Raw genomic sequence first — 21,327 nt, forward strand, 5'->3', positions numbered from 1 at the left:
CGAAGAGCTAGGTTTTTTGTGCCATATAAATATTTTCACCATCTTCCATCTAATGCTACACATACAAGGTAATAGAGGGAAATTATGGGAAAAAGGTGACTTGTGAAAAAGGTTGTAGGTTCTCTGTTGCAGCTACCATGATCACCTGGGAATTCACTGCCAAAAAACCCCACAAGAGCTGTTGCAGAGTCCATCTATAATATTTGAAAAAATATTCCTGATCATTAGTTTCCTTCCCAAATTATGGGGATTCTGCTGCACTGAGGCCAAGTGTACGTACATCACTGGGAGAATCCACCTGCGTTTCAGTAACACTTACAGTAGCTCTGCAGTCTGTCTCAAGTAAAATCAGGCATCACACTTTAAGTACAAGTTCTGCAAGACATTTCATTGACACAAGACTCATTTTACCATAATAATGAATTACTACAGAAAAGGGGTGTTGTCTGTTCTCTTCTCATACGGGATGTTTGCCAGATTGAGAGTTGTCATTACAGTTGTATCTTTATGAAGATCCAGAATATAAATAGGAGCTGTAAAAAAATACACTCAGTATTTCATCAGCTATTTCTCTTCTGACAAAACAGATGTTAACTCATGAATATTAAATTTCACATTAAGTGTTTAATACAAAGAAACCATGAAGATGTAATAATAAATCACATATGGACTACTCCAATGAATCTTGAGATGATACAGACTGTTGGGAAGCTTCTACAAGAGACATTTTGCATACGTTCAGAAAGATCTTAACATTGAATTGGTATTTTGAAAAGTCAGACAACATTGTAAAAGGTATCAAGGAAGGCTAGAAACTTTGGCAGCCGAAGATGGCAAACACGACATTTTCTGTGTATACTCTGTTAACAGATAAAAAGGAAGGGATTCTTTGCTTAAGCACTTATTTCTGTTTAAGAATGGGTAGTACAAGCCCATAAACAAATAATGAATTGACAGAGGTGATATAAACAATGTTATTTGATGTGTTAGCTTCCTCTTGTACTTGCTTTCTTACAGTTAACCATGTTAACACATGTTAACACGTTCTTCAAACACATTAGACCTTCCTCCTATACACATGGCTCTCAGCCAACCAAAGACATCTTCCAGAAAATATTTTTAAATAAAAATAAAAAAAAATAAAAAAAACCCCAATCCACTGACCTTACTGAGGACAAATTAATTATCCTAGCTCCACTTCTAATTTATTCTCATCTTCAATCCTAGATGCCAAGCGCAGGTGTTGGTATTTTGGAGGATACAAAATACCACAAGAGAACAGCTTGTATGACAACAAGGAGGAACACTTGGAATGAGTTGTTTTACACCAAATAACTATACTTCAAAGTGTTGGAACTTCTATCACCAAATTATCTCCCAAAGGAAATTTCCTCCTTCATAATATGTGTATTACTTGAACAGAAAACAAACAAACAAGAGGCCCGTTATGTACAGTAGTCCACCTTGGAGCCTGACAACCAGCTCAGGTTCTTCCTGGAATCCAGGCCAGAAGAGGCAATGAGGGGGCGAAAGGAAAAGGTCCCCTCATCAAATGTACAGGTTCTGATGAACCTGCAGTCTTGACATGGTATTTACACATGAAAACAAGGCTGGGCCTACTTTCCCCCTCTGATCACCCAGAAGAAAAGTTATCAAATAACTGATGTATGAATACTTGTTGGAAATGGTTGTGTGCACATTGGACGCAAGTAGAAAATTAATTCAGAAAAGAAACCCTTAGCGCTGAACACTGAGTTTGTCATGTAACCAGTTTTAGGAGAGATAATGAAAAAAGCAGGGAAAAAAGTTTAAAAATTTAGCCCCAGTATGCACTGTCATTTCAAGCAGATGGTCTCTAAGATGATTATATTTTTAGTAGTTTCTAAATGAAATACGGTAGCTATATAAAACAAACAAAAACTTCTGTCAACAGTTAAGGCTGCTTGAATAATTGTGATAATTTTAGCTGCCTTCAGGGCAAGAAGGACTCGTTTCCAGGGGTTTAAATTTTTCATTTCTTTTATACAAGTCTCTTATAGGTGGGAAAAAAAGTGAGCTAGAGAAAGAGAGGATTTTTTTTTAAGAACAGCAAACTTGCCACTCTATTAAAATGGATTTGAAAAATTTAAATATTCTTTTTTTAAATTTGGCTTAATTATGAAAAGTTAGGAAGGCTACTTAATGAAGACAACTGGCAGAGGTCTTGAGAAGGGAGGAGGACTGGAATTTCTTGAAGACAAAGGTACAAAACTATCTGGAACATTTTGCATAGATGTGGGGGAACTTTCAGGCCATGGCTCTAAGCACATGTATATGACAAAAAACACATATTATAATAGAGAGCCAAACAAAAAGTAAGAGAAAAAAACTGGTAGGGAAGGAAGGTATGTTGAAGTCAAGAGCTGGAATAAACTGGGTAGCACCCTGGAAAGGTAACTCAAATTAGATAGCAAAATATCTTTTACTGCCTACGAACAAAAAGCAGTAGTAGGGTCAGTACTTGATGAAGATAAGGGTCAGATGAAAGGAAGGGAGAAGGATAATGAAAATCAAATCTACCTCCATTTCTGTGAAACATCTGATAATGTGCCACATGCAAACTATTTAAACTGGCAACATACGAGGATCCAATCCCTAGTAAAATTATAAAGTAGAACTAAACAAAATTTGAAACTGTAGTGAATATCCTAAACAAACACTAACTAAGCCTGTGTCCTTTATTAACATCCCCATGCTTACAAAATCTGAGCGAGGCGATCCACAGAGATGGTGAAACAAGCCAGAAGGCTGGAGTAAATCTGAGGAGGTGCATGGCATGCGATTTTTGAGAATGCTATCAAACAGTATCTGTGGAGCTGATCCAAAAATGAAGAGTAAGCTAGCATCTGTACTTCCAAGATCTTCCGCTATCGCCTCCGTTTCCCTTGGAATACCAACAGTAAGCTGTTCAGGTCAGCTAAAGGCTTCCGGTGGTGATGGTGTGGGTTTTTCCACAAGAGAATCACAGCTGTGCAAGAACTTCACGGCTCTGGCTGGAAAGCAGCATTTGCCATGCACTCCAAATATTTCGGCAGGTTGTAAAAGTGCATTATTTCTAGGAAGCGTCCTCGTCTGAGGAGACTGACCAAAGCATGCCAAGGTGTTCCACCTTCTTTCTTTCATGGAAACTGTGCTCTAGGAACATAGGATTGATCTCATTTTGATTCCTGCAGAAGGTTTTAGCTTGAAGTGGTGACTAAGGCAGATGTTCCACGGATTACAGCAGGCTACTGTTCCAGGGGTGGAAAAGGACCCAAAGGGGAATGCCGAGTTTTCTGTAAGCTGGCAATATGTATGCCTACACTACCACAATAGGCTACATTTTATCTGTGAACAACTGAAGGGAGTCAACAAGGAGCTGGACATGAGACACAACTCTGAGATAGAGCAGCAGAAGCAGTAGCACCAAGAAATCCAGGCTGACTTAGGTACAGCAAGTATTGCATCGAAACCAATTCCTGCTCCTGCAGGAATATCACATATCACATACACATGTCAGAAAGTAAAGGAGATGCAGACTTAAGAGAGATTGTTAGTGACACGCTAGAGTGCGCTGCCTATGTGGGATCACTTAAAGGTGCTGCTGAATACAGAGTATGTACTGCATCTGAATATTTGCTTGAATTATGCCAGAATTTCCTTTTTGCGCCACTGCAAATGCTGATGACACATAGAAAAGCAAAACCAAAATTCCCGTTACATCCATATCTGCACTGATTTTAAAAAGGCTACAAAATAAGTTTTAAAAGCATAGGTCTCCAGCTGGTAACTAAGGATACCAGTCGCTTCTGCACGGCATTGGAGAAGCAGGTGTGATGGCTCTGTCTACGCTCCATCCATTGGTCACAGTGAATCTCACGAGAGCTTGGGTTCTTATTTCTGATCTACATTATTAGAGCAGATCACATCTGATCAAGCAGTTGGCACAGGCAAGCACTGACACCCAGAGCTATTTCTGTCTCAGCAGCATTCCCCAAAGGCAGTGCTGTGAAGACGCCTGCTATAAAGAACCATATGCTTGACAAAGACCAAACTACCACCAAGCATTTATCAAAGAAAGAGAATGCACAATTTTTAGATATATTTATTACAAAAGCATATGTTTAAACCAGACTGGTCTGTATGCGCTCGCCTGTCTTAATAGGCATGCGTATATGTGAGACAGTCTTAGACTGGTGAAGGAGAGGTTTTCATACATGAAGTGGTGCTCAAAGGCAAAGACAATACAATCTGAGCTAAGGATAATCTTCCCTGGATTTCTAATTTATATACATTGTGGCATTGCTAATGCCAGTCTGCAAGACTTTTTGCTGAACTTATGCCTATAGAGATATACCCTTCTGTTTCCTTTTTTGCCCCCACCTCCCAAAAATTCAATAAATAAAGCCTGAAAATCTCTTTTGCCTCATTTCTGAAAGAAGAGCTGTGAGAATGGTTTTCTGGTAGTACTAGGAAAAAACAACCTACATGCAGCTCAGGATCAAACACATGGAGAACTAATCAAGAGCCAAGACAAGATCAAAGAAAGAACTACTTCCCATGTTTAAAGGGAGAAATTTACTTCTATTAAAAATATTTGGAAGGGAATATACCAATACTACAGGAATCTCTCTCTAAGGACTTTATCTTCGTACGCTTAAGAAGAGCAAAGGCAAGATGTTAAACTTAACTGGTAAAATAAATCAAAAATACCTGAACATAATCCACAGACAAGGATTGTGGTATGAGGAGGAAGAAGCCCCATTTTCTTTCTGTGATTCTATGACAGCTGGTCAAGCAAAATAGAACACGTACTTATTACACTTAATGTATTGGGAGTTAAATTTGAAGTATTTCCTTAAAAGTATTTTCCCTTTTTCAACCATACTTCACCATATGCAAGCACATACATATACACAGATTGTCAGCCTGGTCTGAATGATCTGCTACAGTTTAAAGGAGGCAGAACTACTGTATTTGCTTTGAAAATGTAACACATGAATATTGATTGGGTACCTTTAGCACACGATTTTAGGAAATAAAAGACAGAGATGTCAATCTCTGTTCCACTCACTTTGGAAACCCCTCAAAACCCTTCACCATATTGTCTTCTCCAGTCAAACTTGGCCAAAGAAGCGTACAACAACAAGCAAGATCACCTTCATCTTCAGCCCCACGCCGATATGAACAACATATATCCACAAGATGTACTAACAGCAGGTTTGGGCCTAATACAAACCCGTTAGGGCAGCGATGAACCCTTATCAGCAACGAGCTCCCTGTACTTCTGTTTTGTCCTTTCAAGAAAAATAAACCAAACACAGACTACTGGAAAAGTCAGGAACAAAATAATCTGACATAGTTTAGGCTAAATTTGGAAGCACCAGAAATAAGGACAGAGAAAAGGCACCGTAGATGTATCTTCTATGAATAAAAATATGAGTTCTAATGAAACAAAGAAATCCATCTACGTTATTGTTTATTCCAACCTGAAAACTGCAGCCCGCGTGGGGTGCCGCCTGTGACTGATGCTAACGCATCCAGTGTCACACCATCAGAGTAAGCGTACACATCTCACCAAACCTGCAACTCTTGCCTCTCCCAAGTCTTCACCATTTGCTTCTTCCTCTAATGGAGTTCTTAAAACTTTCCAAAGAGCTGCTGTTGTTAGAGCAGCGTGCTTGCCAAATGGCTTTGTAACATTAGAAAATGAGCGCAATAACCCCTTCATTGCTGGGTTGCTTAATTTTTTTTTTTTTTTAATATATGCACAACTGGAAATTTGATTTGCAGGCAAAAAACTGTACAAATGGTACACATGGAATCAGAAAGAGGAGAAAGCATTTCACTACGAAGTCTAATGACACTTGATATATGGGAAAAGTTGATGTCAGAGATTGTCAGCACTTGAGAAGGTAAACATTAGAAAGATAGCCCAACAGTTACTGATTTTCATTTGAGTAACACTCTGGATCTACTCACCCAGGTATACTGCGTCCTGTTAGTATACACAGTGTTAGGATACTATCTGCCATACCTGTACCCACGCCACCGGACCAATAATTTCACTGATGCAAACAGGCAATACTTTGCATTCTGGCAATGTACCATTTAAATATTTAAGTGTATAATACATGAGCAGTCAGCAACATTCGACTGCACTTCAATATATACTTTATTTTTAGTTAAGCATGTAGCTTACGTCTTCCCTAGATTTCAAATTTAGCACAGCTGAATGTAAAACAGCTGTACAAACACTTTGCAATTCTGCCAAAAACCTGGATGCTGCTCTCGGGTTATGACATTTTCCTTGGTTTACGCTTCCATGTGGCCTAAACTAGAGCCACAGTGCCGTAGTGCTTACACAGATTCATCACAGCTGTGGTTTTTACAATGTATGTGTGCCTGCTAATGAGATGCAGAGAAGGATGTGCTGTGGCAGGTGCACGGGATTCCTGCCCAGCCCTGCCAAGCAGCGATGGAGATGCTCAGCGTGTCCCAGGTCTTTAACAGAACCATAAACCTGAGGTCTCAGGGCTAATCCCGCACTTTGAAAAATCACTTCTGTGATCCAGGAAAGGGCTAAAACTGACTTGAACAATGGCAAAAGACCCTCCTGCAGTTCTGCCTTTGTATCCTCTATATGTTCTCCAAAAAGGCATCACTTTTCTGTTTTTACATTACTACCTGTGATTTAGATTTTAAAATAAGAAAACCATAAAAAGCGAGCTTGTGAAGAGGCAAGAACTACTTCAACATTAAAAAAATGGTCTGGAGCTCAACCGTCTGCAGACTTCTTGAACATTTTCATCGTAAGAGGAAAAGATTTTAAAGATGATAGAGTTGAGTAAAGATTATCTAATGACAATGGCCCCTGTGGTACTATTTACAGCTCTAGGTTACTGCCTCCAATACAACAGGATTACATTCAAAGGTACAAGACCTATCTGCTCAAGGTTCCCCTGATTTAATTTACAAATGTCTTTTTAATTGAAATATATTTATGAACCTCTATGAAATAATCTTTCATGCTATTGATACTGATCTATGCGTATTTAATTCCCTCACTGGGAGCTTTTCAGAAAAAAGTGGCCTGTGTCCTGAGGTAGCCATAGCCTGCCATGGATGGTATAAAGTTCTCTCTCCTCTAGACTGTGAGGTGAGGAGTGGAGAAAAATTAGGGACTTCAGTGCTTTAGGATATCTTTAATTTTGCCATTTGTACTGTTTGGTTTGTTCAGGGGTTTTTTTTGTTGTGCTTTGTTAGAAAGTGGCATTTGTTTTTTGGGGCTGTTGAGGTGAAACAGTCTTAAAAACCTTGTTTTATCTCTTCCTCTGCAGGCATTTGCATATACAGGCACTGCTTCTGCAAAGGTGAGTAAGAGGCAAATTAGGTAAGCTATCAAGATGTCTTTAAGCTCCCTAATTTATCTTCTTTCTCCCTGCAATGCATAACATTTTTCTGACCCCCTACTACAGAAGGGCCTTAATACATAGGGTGTAATACATTAATACAAGGGCTTAATAATTAATACGAGGGCTTAATACATCGCAGCTGTGAAAATATGCCAAGTTAACCCTTCCCTGAGAGACCAGCTTATGCTTCCTTCTCTCTGTCTACAGGAGTTCATGCTTCACAGGGAAGATTTCAGAAGATTGTGAAATGTTGCTCAGCAGCAGAACAGCTGTTACAGATGTGGATATGCTTTCCTCATAGATCAGAAAGGTGGAAACATAGACAGGAGATTAAAACAGTAGACAGACCTAAGGGATTCCAGCCTTGACTCTGTCATTGACTTTGTCAGACACAGTCATTTACTTTAACGCCTTTCTCCGAGGTTTGATAGATTCTCTGTCTCTAGACACCTGTACATCAAAATTGTCTCCTTTTCTAGAACTACTATTCCCATTCAGAGGCTCTTAAAACTTTCTGTATTTCAACAACAGAAGAAAAAAGCTTTTGAGGTCCTGCTCCCATCTGGCTACATAGAAACCTATGCTTTCCAAAGAACAAATGTTACTCCACAAGACCCTGATTTTCCTATGAAAATGGGAGGAGCACTTGAGAGAGGAAGATATTTATTTTATTTCCCCACATGCATCAAGACACCTAACCATTGCAGGAACAATTTAGCATTAGCCTAACAGCATCAACGTTAACAATTCCAACCATGCTTATCTGCAGGAGAGGAAGTTGGCACACACAAATACTCCCTGAAAGTCTCAGAGCATCCGCGTTGTCTTCTTAAATCACCACCACCACAAGAGTTCCCCAAAGGCTGGGACTTTTCTCTCTCCTGTTGAAGCTTCTAATGTCATGTTATTAAGCATAATGAGTTTCACTATAACTGATGTGACAACACAAGCATCGTCTCTTTCCGTTGCTCTCTTTGTTTGATCAAGCTTCTGGCCCCGGCAGCTCTCCCGAGTGACAGGGAGGTGAGAGGAGAACTGCTTCTACCCTTCTCCAGCAGGGATGATGGAAACTCAAGCTTTTTCAGGTTTGGGGAAATGAAAAAGCAATCAAACTGGATGTTTCCCTCCTATCCACAATAAAAAGCATGGGCAGATCGCCATCTGGGTAACCTGCAGACTGCCATGGGAAAGCAGGTAGCACCACAAACAGAAACCGGCTATTTTCTATGTGTGCGAACAGCAGACAACAGGAAATGCCAACAGCGCACGCAGTGTAGCACAAGCTGCAGAAATATTTTTTACAGCTGAGGTAGGGGCAAGGAAAGTGTGTCCATCTGAAGTATTAGAAAGTATTAATCCTAAATATGTTGTGCTATCTCATTCCTTAGTGATTACTCCATCGAGTGCATTATTGGCTTACTTTGTCACTGCGCAGCAGCAACTCTCACCTTATCTCCACACATACATGCCCAGGCATCGTCTTATCTTTCTAACACTTTGCGGCACTCCCTGTCCTTCTGAGCACAGCTTCAAAATGGACAATCTTTTCATGCTTAAATAATGACTATTAAACAGTAAAACTTAAAGGTGACTCAAAATATCATACAAATTGGTAAGCCCCAGAATTTGCCCTGACACACTGAAACACCAAGTCTTGAAAGCCAAGAGAAAAACCCACATAAATTTCTAATACTGAATTAAAAAAAAAAAAAAATCAAACAACAAACTGTTCTCATTTTCTTTTCTTACAACTAGACTCCTATTCAATCTTTTAGAGAAGCAGAGGAACTAAGGCTGTTCATTAAACTTGCAAGCTGTACAATTCTATAGATGCACTTGAATTTGATCTTTTTGTCAAAGGGAAATACAGACTAATGGCTTTTCTTTGCTGCCTTTATTTCAGTTTTCATTAAGCATGAAAAAACTGGTCTCCTGCATGCTAGCTTGATGTATCTCAATGTATAACTGCCAAAACAATGTAATAATGCAAGATATACTTGACACTCGGGAGACAGAAAGTTCACGGGATCAATAACAAAAGAGTCAAATTGTTAAAAAATTGCTCAAATGGAAAGGTGTCGGATGGAAGGAAAAATATCCACCAGTAATGAGCAGTGATACTCAAACAGTACTGCTACTTCCCATCACATGCCTTTCATCTACTTCAAAGCACGGCAGAAATTCTAGGGAACTCTCCTACTGCAGTACACAGATATCACCATCTTCATGTCAGGCACGGGTAAAGAGAGACAGCGCTTACATGCCTCTCTCACAGGGGAAAAATCAAGAAATTGGCAAAAGTTAGAAGAGCCACTATTAAATCCTCAGCCCTAGTTTTCAGCTCTCTGAACCGAATACACTGATTTACTGTTAGCTGACTGCAAAAGGTTTTCAAGAATTTAAAAATGCCGAGGATCTGGACAGCATTTCAGGGGAGTGCAGGACAAGAAGAGACCTTCTGGGCCATCAAAGCCAATTTCTGACTGCAAGGCTCCTGCTATTTGGCTCGTATGCTGCAGCATACGTTGCTCAAGCTAAAGATGGCCTCCTGCAGGGAAATTTTAATCAATCTCAGATTTTGTTGACCCTAACAACAGTTTCAGATTATAAATGGGAAAAAAAAAATATTTGTCACATATATCCATTCAGAAGGGGTGCTGCCTTGTTGTTGCTGTTTCTAACAGGGTGTTTCAATCATGTCTGCTTCTATTCAAAGCACCAACAAACCTAATACGTATCCCCCTTTTCAGAGTACTAAATCAGAAAACAAGGCTGTGTTTCTGCACTTGCAGGGAGGAGTAAAAGGAGAAAGGATGGTTTCTAGCTGGGTATCTCGCATGATAACATTTCTGTTCTCTGTCTGGGCCGCAGGATAACCCAGAGCCTCCGCAACGACACAAAAGCCAGCAGAAGAATGATAATCTCGTCAATGGACAGGTAAGACTAACAGAAAGTACCACCAGTGCTACCAGTACAACATCAGGGAAATTCACAACCCTCAACTGCTGCGTCAGCAACAAAACCGGACCAAGAACAGCATCTTACCTAAAAAAATAATGCAAAAGCCAAATCAGAGAAAAAATATTTTACATGGACGATACTCGGAGTTTATGGCAGAAGTAGGCTGTAGATTTTAAATAAATGTAAAATAGACACATGTATATTTGATAGTTTTACCTCAGTAAAATGCAACTCACAGAAAAACATCCTTTGAACGGGGAAAACCGGCTCCTCTCTTAGTTGCCATCCTATCGGGTTACAACTGGGACACGACTTTTCTCTCCTTTACAAAAAGAATGAGGCTGCAGACTGTTCTGCACAGCACTTCTGCAGAAATGTTTCCAGCTAAGCTGTGAAACACAGTATATATCTAATAAATCCACTGCAGAAAATAATCACGCTATTGATTCGGGGCAATAGCCCTTATTAACGAATGAGAGAAATACTGCCAAGGATCTGTCATTTAGAAATCAGAATCAATATCTTAAAGAGGTCTTTGAAACTAGAATATATTAAGGGAAAATATGTGCCTCAACCTATCAAAAATCTTTCCTCAGCCTGTGGAAATACAGTTACCTACAGAAAAAGGATGAGTTAGTTGTATGGTACTTATTTCCATGCAACGTGTTCTGGGTGGGATTTTTCATGGGATATACTGAATTCCAGCGCCCATTACCTTCACCGACCCCAGAATTTAGCTGGTGTGTGATACCCTGCATACCCTGCCAAACTGCGATAAGTAGAGACCGTGAATTGCACTTTTCCCTTTTTCACTTCAGAGCTAATTCCTTTTCAGACTTTGGGTAACCTTTTCCCCCCAGAATTTCCTTATTTAAGCTGAAAGAACAACGCCACTCCCTCCAATGTTGAAACTGTCCCCTATGTGTTCAGCTGACAGCACTGACTCCAGCTATAAAAACAGCCAGTATTTACAACCCGTAGCTCTGAAATGAATGATTGCTTCAGACTTCAGCGACCAAGCTCAGATCATGGCTACGTGCAACTAAGCAACTGATATCAGAGTTGTTTATAAGATAATTTCTGATATATTTATAATTCAAAGTAGTTTAAACTGTGCTTAAAGACTTAAGCATTGATTCTGCAGTATGTGCAATTCATGTAGCATGTGTAACCTAAATGAATCTATTCGCTTTTGACTAGATTATCACTTAAGAAATTGGATTTTGCTCTAAAATGCTCCCAAAAATGAATAGTGGGTTCATTTGCTAGACTGGTGAAAACTGTAATGACAGGTGGTTCCAGTCATCTCTATCAACCCTCATTCACAGAGACTGAACCCATTTTGATAACGGTTTATTTCCTTCCCTCTTCTCCCCCGAGATACGCTTGGATCAAGGCTGGACAGCATAACCTGCTTTACGGAAGACACGAGCATGCCTGCATGGAACAGACACAACTGCTCTCTGTCTAGGCTGGCAATCAACCGCCTGTCACACATGATACAGAAGAAATTTTCATTTTTTTTCCCCCCCTTTTCCTTTTTTAATAGTCACTGATGTCTGCAAACAGAATAAATATGTTTCTTACATATCCATAATTTTACATTTTTGGTCATCTGTATGATTTTGAAATTAATATTTCAAATTGCTGCTACAAATTTCAAAGTCAAGGTCAAACACAATGAAGTTCACAGATTTTTCAGCTGTGTTGTTTGCACAAGGGGAGGCTGGGAGTGGGAAAAGTCTGAGATTTTTTTAGGTCCGTGTCAATACTTGCCGTTCATAAGTTTTCTTCTAATAGTGAATATGAATTCACATGGGAGCTTGTGTTCTTGATATAACCTGATAAAATGAAACTGATATCCAGTTTCATTAAAACTCAGTGTGGAAAAGCCGTGGAACTGTTTTGCAACACAGGATATGATACCTGGCGTTATTTATTTATTAGTGGAAAAGTCACTACATAGGCTATTGAAATGATTTTTCTCCATTTCATAAAAACATCTCCCTCTTCTATGTTTTTTTATTTGAGCATAAAGAAATGTGATCATACAGCAAAGCTCTGTAGGCAACATTGCAGATGGAGTTCAGAGCACACCACACTTCAGTTTGAGACTGCACTTTTTAACCACTACTTTAATTTATACTGGAGTCTCTTTCACTCCGAAGTCCATGGAAGAAATATTACGCTCACAGGTGGCTAATAAAGCATTTCTATATATGAATTTACATGCACAAATCAAATGGCTATATTAGATTTTCCCAGAAGCTGATACTAATTTACATTAAGGAGAATGTTCTACAGCCTTCTTTTCACAGTCGTGGATGTCTGAGAAGTACAGCAAACATGAATATTTCTGGAACATAAAAAATTACGTGTTTGTTGGCAAACTCCTGAACACTTTCAGTCTTTCAGACGGGGGCCCAGCTAGAACTTGGAAAATAAAGTAATTCAGCTTTCTTTGGTCTTCAGTACTTTACCATTACTATGCACCTGCAATATTATAAGTGTTATTTAGTGTATATGTGTCCAGTGTGTAAGTGCTTAGGTCTTTCCTCCCTTAAAACATACTGAACACAAATTTCAGCTTGCTGACAAACATGAACAATAAAGTTAGATATGCACAGCAAATAAAGTCTCTACCTTCATTGCCTACATAATGAGATCTAAAATATTTTACCTTTTGTGGAGAGCACAAGACATAACGATGTCGTAAACACTTCAGTATCAATTACAGATATGTAACTGTCGAACTGGCAACCATACATTTTACTTGTACAATGCATATTTTAAGTAGAAATAAAGTTAAATATGTTAATTAGCTACTTGTGCCCATTGTCATTTCAGAATAGGAAAACTAAGAAAAATTCCAGCAAAACAATAATTGAAGAGAGATTCAGAGGATGCTTCCCATTGGCTTTGCAATATTTTCATTTCTCAAGCTTTTGTATAACTGATTACGTCCTTTTTTTTCAACTTCTACGAGTAAATAGCAAAACTAATTAGCTGCACACTATTAAGTTAATGCACATTTATCTACAACAATTCAATTCTGACTGTGAAATAATCTTTCTAGCCCATAATTACACTCCAGCTTAATTAGCATAATTTCCGCAGCACATTCTTTAATAAGGAAGCTGACATAAGGGTTGGTCTTAAATACCAAGGATATTCTAGACAAGTAGAAAAAGGGAGACAGGCAGAGCTGCATTAAACACCTATTATATTACCAAGATAATACATATAAAACAGAATACGAATTCAATACTATCTAACTATCACAAGCATCTGAAGATGCAGAAGACAGGCAAAACACTCAAAGGGCTTGAGATGTCCCTCAGCCACCTCACAAGAAGTGGTCCCATGTTCTTCACGGCTCCTTCACCCCCTGTCACCGCATCTCATCGCCCTCACCAAGGGCAGCCAGCAGATTACTCATTGTCCCATTCAGTGTATTAGTTTCCTTCAAAAAGAAAATTAATCTCTTACACTAATTGAAGCGCAGGCAGTCAATTCCCACTGAAGAGAGGCACTGTAGGTGAAAAGACACATCGGCCTCCAGGCGTGCGTAGTGTTTGGTTTGATGGTGAGGATCTAGCAACGAGAATCCCAGTAAGTAGCAACTGGGCCTGCTATGGACACTTTATTCCCTGGTACTCGGGCTGACAACGCCAAACTAGTTTTCTACGGGCCAATGCGGACAACATGTATGTGGAGGTATGTGGACAACTGCACCCGAGTACTGCTGTACTTGATGTGAACGAGGAGTTTTGGAGGAAAGGCTCTGCCTGCCCTCAGCAACCCTCTGACTCATCTTGTTCTGCTCCTGCCTAAGCCCGTGATGCGCTGGGTGTCAGCGTATATCGGATTTATACACCTGGGCTATGAACAGATGCCACAACACAAACAGCCACGAGTCTCTCCTGACAGCGAAGAACTAAAATGAAAAAAATAGTTGCTTGTCTCTTCATCGAACTGTTTCTACATAATGGTAGTTTAAAATGAACTGTTATCTGAAGTGCTCTTGGGTTCTGTGAAGGACTTTGACTAAATATATGCTGTTGGTGATGATGTCCTTGCACTCTTCCATAGCTACAAATGGTATAAAGATAATTTCACCTGTGAAGGATTACCATTTATTGTGTGAGACGATGAAAGACACTGAGTAAGATTTTCAAAATCACCAAGGTGATTTAAAGCCAAAGTCCTATTTTCATGCAACCTCATAAAGGATTTTAATTTAATCAGGTTTCCAAAACGCCTAAGACTCTCCTGAAAATGTAGACCTCAGCTTTTAAATCACACAGGCACTTTTAATAACTTTACTCGCTCTAATTAACTTTTTATTTTGAGGTTAGTACTATTAAGCAAGACCAGGACCAAAATGATCTCTGCATACTAATCAGTCACTGACTCCTGCTGCTGCAACGTAACGTGTGAGGAGCTATCCTAAAAATTCAACAGAAATTCAGAGCAAAGGCAACTGATAGATCAGTTCCTGGAGAAAAACAAATCGTCGATACCTATTTCAACTTATTGCTTTCTTAGGAATACATACAACTAGGCAAACTCTGCTTGATTAGAATTTAAGATAAGGAAATACATCATAAATGAGGTTATAAAATAACTTTTATTTTTATTCAGACATATAAATGATGCATCAACTACTGTCTCCAGACTATACAAACACAGCCAGTTCAAGAGGATTCAAAAGCACAAGGCAAACTGAACAAGATGCCCGAGGAAGCCGCTCTGCTGATGATGCTGCCTTCCCCCTGGGAGTGATGCAATCCGATTTTGAGGCAGCCCCCGCTTTGGCAGAAGCACGCACAGAGGCAGCGAGGCCATGGCTAACTAGTTCTGCACCTGCAAAACCTGCCTGGCCTTTCAGCCCAGGGCTGCTTAGGAGGATGCTCCCGGGACAGGCATCTTGTTGCCTGTTCTGAACCAGCACCAGCCAGGTCTGACCGCGGCCTCAGCTTTGCAGCTCCCATCAGTTTGCAACACAAAGCCAACAGCAGTTGAGCCTTTTGTTTAAAGCCATCCCTTGAACTGGAGTTAAACACATCAGAAATTAAAAGGTAGCTTGCCAGAAGCCAAATAATAACCTTTCCTGGAAGGTTAACTTTTCTTGTTATAGTTAAGACCAGAATACACAAGCAATAAAATTAGTCATCATTTCCAAGAGACATTAATTATCTTTTCTAACACAATTTCATTCTAGCTATCTGTTTAAAATCAGGTTATCTAAAAAAATACTAAGGTAGCCAAGATTATCAAAAGATGCTAATGATTTTGCCTGTCAAACTACAGAGGCCTGGCTGTAAACGAGTCTCCTTTGTCAAACTGTGCACCCAAAATTAGTGCATCTAAAATTACTAGCCAATTTTGAAAATCTTGGTCTGCTATGTTTGTCTTGTTCTTTCTCCTTGACAGCTATTTAGCTCTGCCAATTTTTCTTTCCAGAGCATCAGAGCACTGAGAAGAGAAGAAAGAAATTCAGCTTCGGCCTTCAGTCCTGCAGCTTTGAGTCAGGAGATAAAGAGTTATGGCTTGAAGACATGAGATAAAAGCAAAGCAATATACTCACAGCCACAAACTCAATGAATTAAACCAAGAAAAAAACCCTGTAGGTCAGCCAGAGATCATGCAGAGTAAGCACAGCAAGAGACAAGGAAATGGGAGGCTTAAATGTATTGTTATCTTTTCCATGTCATTTCATCTCTCTATACATCTGTTTTGCTGCCTATAAAAAAAGGCCCTTCTGAAAGGCTCTTCCGAAAGATTTTTGAGAGCTTGCTGTAAAAATCACTAACTCCAGGGCAAAATATTATTACCCGTGCTGCCATAGAGGTGCAGAGTAGTCACCGAGACGCAGATGGTTTTAAATAAGGTGAAGATCTGAGACAAAAAGAACCATCAGGAGGCAGATTATTGACTACAATTTGTTAAGCAAGCACTGTGGAAAAAGAAAATGAGAAGCTTAGTAAAAGACAATTTGTTTCACATGCCTAAAGAGGTTCTGTTTTTCATTTATGTTGTCAGGTGTTTTCCTCTTCCCCTAAAAACTGAATTTCCTTGGAATAGGTTCCTTGTATCCCAGTACTGAGAACTGACGCTGATTGGAGAATATATATATGATACATACATAAAGAGAGAAAGAGAGGCTTAAAAAAATCCCTCAGTTTATTAAAAATAATCCCAGTGTATGCAGCTGCAAGCACGGTCAATCACAAATACTCACTGAGGACAGCACTTAAAAAAATGACACCTCAAGCCAGCATTTTACCTGTTCTTTGACCAAGTTGTCAATAAAATACGTGAATGCCTCTCACAGCTGAACACCTGGGGAGGTTTCATGACTGTTTTAGCAAGTTAGACTTGCTCTTGGCTTTTAATGTGATAATGGAATGACTCATCGATACCAAGATGTCAAAAGGAAAACTCATCTGCCTGAAAAGTGACGTTTTACTTTACATACTCTCAACAGCAATTTTATGTCAAATCTTGAATGGGTCTGGGACATGCAAACAGTATAGTCCCGTATTTATCTGATACCACTCACCACACTCACCAATACCTATCAGCCTTTATCATCATCTATTCAGCTGTCTCAATTCTTTACCAGCTGGTGAACATCTAAATACTACTCCCGCCATCTTCCATAAAAACACTTTCACCACCCACTATAACCAGGTAAGAAGCTTACATTTCTGGAGAATCCTGCTCGTCTTGGCACTGATTTCTTTCTGGGTCAAAAAGGGATAACCTTTTGAACTGTCAAAATTTTAGTTACCAACATGATTGCTCAGCACTGGATTTACTTTTCAGACATTTTAACTTTTATATTGAAGCCACATACTTACATGGCACGTTTTATTCTATCCTAAGTGATGACAAAATTGAATTATCGAAGAGTTTCTTTTTGATTGAAATTCATTGCTGCAAATTTTATTAATTGCAATTTATGGGTTAGTTTGACACTGCATTTTGTCCAATGCATTTTTTTTTTCATAAATGCTATCTACAGCCATACAAGGCACAGCATCAGACTCTCAGGGGGCTGCTTCACGAGGAAAGTATAATGTAAATGAGGGAGAACAAGGAACACAATATGGGCTTTTCTGTTATCCCGGAGAAGGCTTTTGAGAGTTGGAGATCAAATACGCTGTGTGCCTATTTCATGAGTAATTAACTGATCGTGGAAGGAGGACGCAAGTTTGGTATAAGTGCTCTGGGGTATCGATCAAGTAACACTAAACCAGGAAATAGGTAACTGAACTAATCAAGCCATTTTTGATCTTCTTTTATTCACAGTCCTGGTAAGTAATCATTAAGAATGCATTTATTCCCACTTTAAACCTTCTCCCATGTCTTTCCAAGACTATCTTCAGCTGATTGTAAAACTCATGAGCCAAACAACATTTCCTTAACTTTAAGAGTTTATTGACATACTGCAGACATACCTTCTTCTTGCCTTCTACACATTTCAGAGTAAGGGTTTTAAGGAAAAACTGCTTGAGAAGGCAGAAGCATGCTGTGAGATACAGTTACGAGCCCTGCACATTTAAAACATACCCACTGTCTGTTTCTTTGGTGGCTGGCCAAATTCCCATGATCTCTACGTATGACTGGACTAATTGATGGGCGGTTCCCTCTACACATCAAAGTGTTAAACCAAAGAACTATACTACAGTTTATTGTGAAGATTCAGCATAACCTGAACAGTCCAAAGCCCCATTTGAACTCAGGAGGAGGGAACACATGATTTACCCTCTGTGACTACTTCGTGCTATGCAAACCCCAAGGAAGAGGAGAAGTCAGCCAGGAGCCTGCCCAAGCTGCTGAATGTTCCTCTGGAAGGAAAACCGCATCTGCATACCCAGACCGTGACTGGACCAGGTGTGTCCAGCCCTTAGAGAGGCACTGACTGAAGTAGCTGCTGAAATGATGAAAGGAGTTTGAGCAAATCCCACTTTGTAGAGATAAGAGCTCATGAAATTTTAAAGAGCAATTTATTTGCCCTTTAAAAAAAAAAAAAGAGAAAAAAAGGCATGGGACCCACCACTACGTTACACCAAAGCTGCAGAACGTCACATCTCTCCCCCTATTCTAAAACCTTCAGAGGTTTTCTAGTCATGCAAAAATCTTGAGGCATTTTTAATGTTTGTAACAAAATCCCAGAAATTAAAAATCCATGAGAATTCAAACACTTCCTAGAGCTGTCATGGAGGCGGAGAACTAAGCAATAATTATGAATATTTTCATGTGATCTGTTTTGAACCATACTGCATAATGGTGTTTTAATGCTCACTATCACTAAAACTCAGATGGGATGTCAGACCATCCAGCACACAACTGAGTGACAATGAGACTGATAAGGCTTAAAAACCCTTATGGTTCTCCGTGAGATTCATGTGGCAGTGCTGGAAGCTAAAGACTAGTCAAAGGACTACAAAGAAAAAATAAATAATGATTTCTGTGAAGACTTAGTTTAAGCTATATTCAGAGTAAGCTGGCCTTCAAGTATCTGTTGGTACCAGAATTCCCATTTCAAAGAGGGGCATATACATGGTAAGCAGACAAAAAACCCCCAGATATTTCCCCTTCGTGAAACTAAACCAAAAATACCTATATAACTATCTGCTTTAAGACTGTTGTCCTACCATTGGTAGGACACTGCCCTCCGACTCTCGCAGAGCAGGGAATTACCAGATTATAACTCTGTAGGATCCACTGAGAGAAGCAGCAATGAGCTGCAGAACACTGCAGTTCTGGGACAGCTTTCTGCCAGTATAGGCAAAGGGTGCCAAGGCAGTACCAGCAGCTCCTAAGACACAAGAAAGTGGTGCCATAAAACATCCCCAAGGAGCACTAAAATGTGCAGTCAGCCTGGAAAATGTGTGCTGCAGGAAGTTTTCTTCAGTTAATCACTAAGATTTCTGCATTTCCCTATAACTTTCTATTCTAGCTTTTTGTCTTTACAGAGAATATTCACTTTCCGTATAGACGATCTGCTACTGTTTTTATTTCAGTAAAGGATGTGTAAGCAGCAGAGATGAGTTTTCTTCTCCTTTAAATAGCCATCGATCTTAGGTACAGATCCAGAAAACCTTACAAGTTACAGACACTTTACTCTTTCCTTTCTAAAATCTTTCCACGCACATTGAAACTGACAACTAATAGTGCTAAATTTTGTGGAAATATCAGTATACTGGAAGATAATGAGGTCCAACTGTCCAGTCAGGCACAGAGACAGGGAAAAAAAAAATACAGCATCACCTGCTTTACCATCAATTAGCTTTAAAAAAGCACAAACCTGTACACTGGAGGTTAAGTAAAAGAAGAACAAAAACAAAAAAAAAGAAGAACAAAACCAAAAGATGTCTTTCTGCACCATTCAACTGGACCCTGAAGACCCTAAAGTTTTTCTAACATATGTTTAACATGCCTTTTCTATTACATGGAAAAAAATAGTTGTAAAAACATTTATTTTAGTTTTTATATGACACTCATGTTCGAACACTTTTTCAGCTAATTCAAGAACAGAGAGTTCTCTGAAGTGGATGGAAAGCTAACATATATACAACAATCTTGTTTTCAAACACAGCAGTTAAAAAAAAAAATCTTTGCAACAGGAGGGAGGTCAAGCTGCTACTACCAGCACACAGAAGAGCTGTGTCCGTACAAGGCGTTCTAACACGCGCTGTTGACACTCGGGATCAAGACAGCCGTGTCCTGCTTCACAAAACAACTCAGCTGAGGACAGTAATTTCTGGAAGAATACCATGGCTTTGCATCTGCAATATTTCTTATAGAGTATTCTGAATTTGGAGTTATGTTGACTGTCTTGTCATTAATACAGTGCACACTTAAATGAGGTTTCTTTTTTCACTAATAAAACAAGAGGGACAGTATATACCATTAACATCTCTGTATTCAAATTTTTCTTTCAGACTGTACATATGTGGCTGTGACCATGAATTCAAATCAGGTTTAAGACTCTTGCACAGTGAGCTATTTAGCTCTTCTTAGCCCTGGCTATATATGAGGCAAAAATGCAAACATTTTCATTTCTTGGTAATAAAATGAGAAGTCTGCCCATTACATTTTTGGTTTCTTTCCTACTGTAATAGAAATAACACACAAAATTGATGCAATTAATGCCTTAGGTCTTAAGAAAAAAAACAGTAATATTATTGTAAAACATTTTCATTATGTATGGCACAGATTATATCAATACTTTTTTATTTGAATCTGTGCAATTCTGTGCATCACAGTATGGTAACCACTGATCTAGGCAGATTTCAAGTTTTTGGAAGGCTACCAGGCAGTTTTCCTAATGGAACTGAAGTTCAGTTCAATTGTTTGGCCATACAGCTCTTTCACCATCCAGTGCCGAGGAAAATTTGGGATTAGCATATCACACTAAAACCCACAGTGGGGTAGCTGCTGGCATTTCAGCTCAGTGGGGAAACGTATGTATTTTAACTGCCAGAGCTACCCAGCTCTGAACACACACCATTTGTGTGCAATGACATTCTGTTAGCAAACTGCACTACTGAGCAATCCCAACTTTATTAGATTCTTAAATCCTAATTTGTTTCAGGTTGACATGACATAGTATGTTTCGGCTCCTGCTGTTAGTGATATTGTTGCAATGAAGAAAAAAAACCCATCTGTATCTTCCCACACAGTCAATGACTGTGAGAATCTGTGTGCTAATGGATTTTTTTGCTGCTCTGGAGTGTGAAGACATTAAAATTTATCTCTACCACAAACAGCATGAATGAGTATTTAGATTTTCTAGTAGGGCTTTTTTTTTTTCGGTAGCGTTTTCATTGTATAAACGTACATTTCATCTAGACAATTATGTTTTGCTAAAATCTTCAGTCTTACCCTACATGTCTAACTGTCAAACACTGCTGTGGTC

At 39.2% G+C, this 21,327-nt stretch overlaps 1 protein-coding gene across 7 annotated transcripts in view; it reads right to left on the reverse strand.

Moving 5' to 3' along the window:
- CTNND2 (catenin delta 2) overlaps window positions 1–21,327 on the reverse strand; it is a 690,230-nt gene that overhangs the window by 186,441 nt on the left and 482,462 nt on the right. The gene's annotated exons all lie outside the window — the stretch shown is intronic.

The sequence above is a fragment of the Nipponia nippon genome, unplaced genomic scaffold, assembly GCF_047370975.1.
Source record: "Nipponia nippon isolate SJK-2023a ecotype South Korea unplaced genomic scaffold, ASM4737097v1 scaffold_1, whole genome shotgun sequence".
Lineage (NCBI taxonomy): Eukaryota > Metazoa > Chordata > Aves > Pelecaniformes > Threskiornithidae > Nipponia > Nipponia nippon.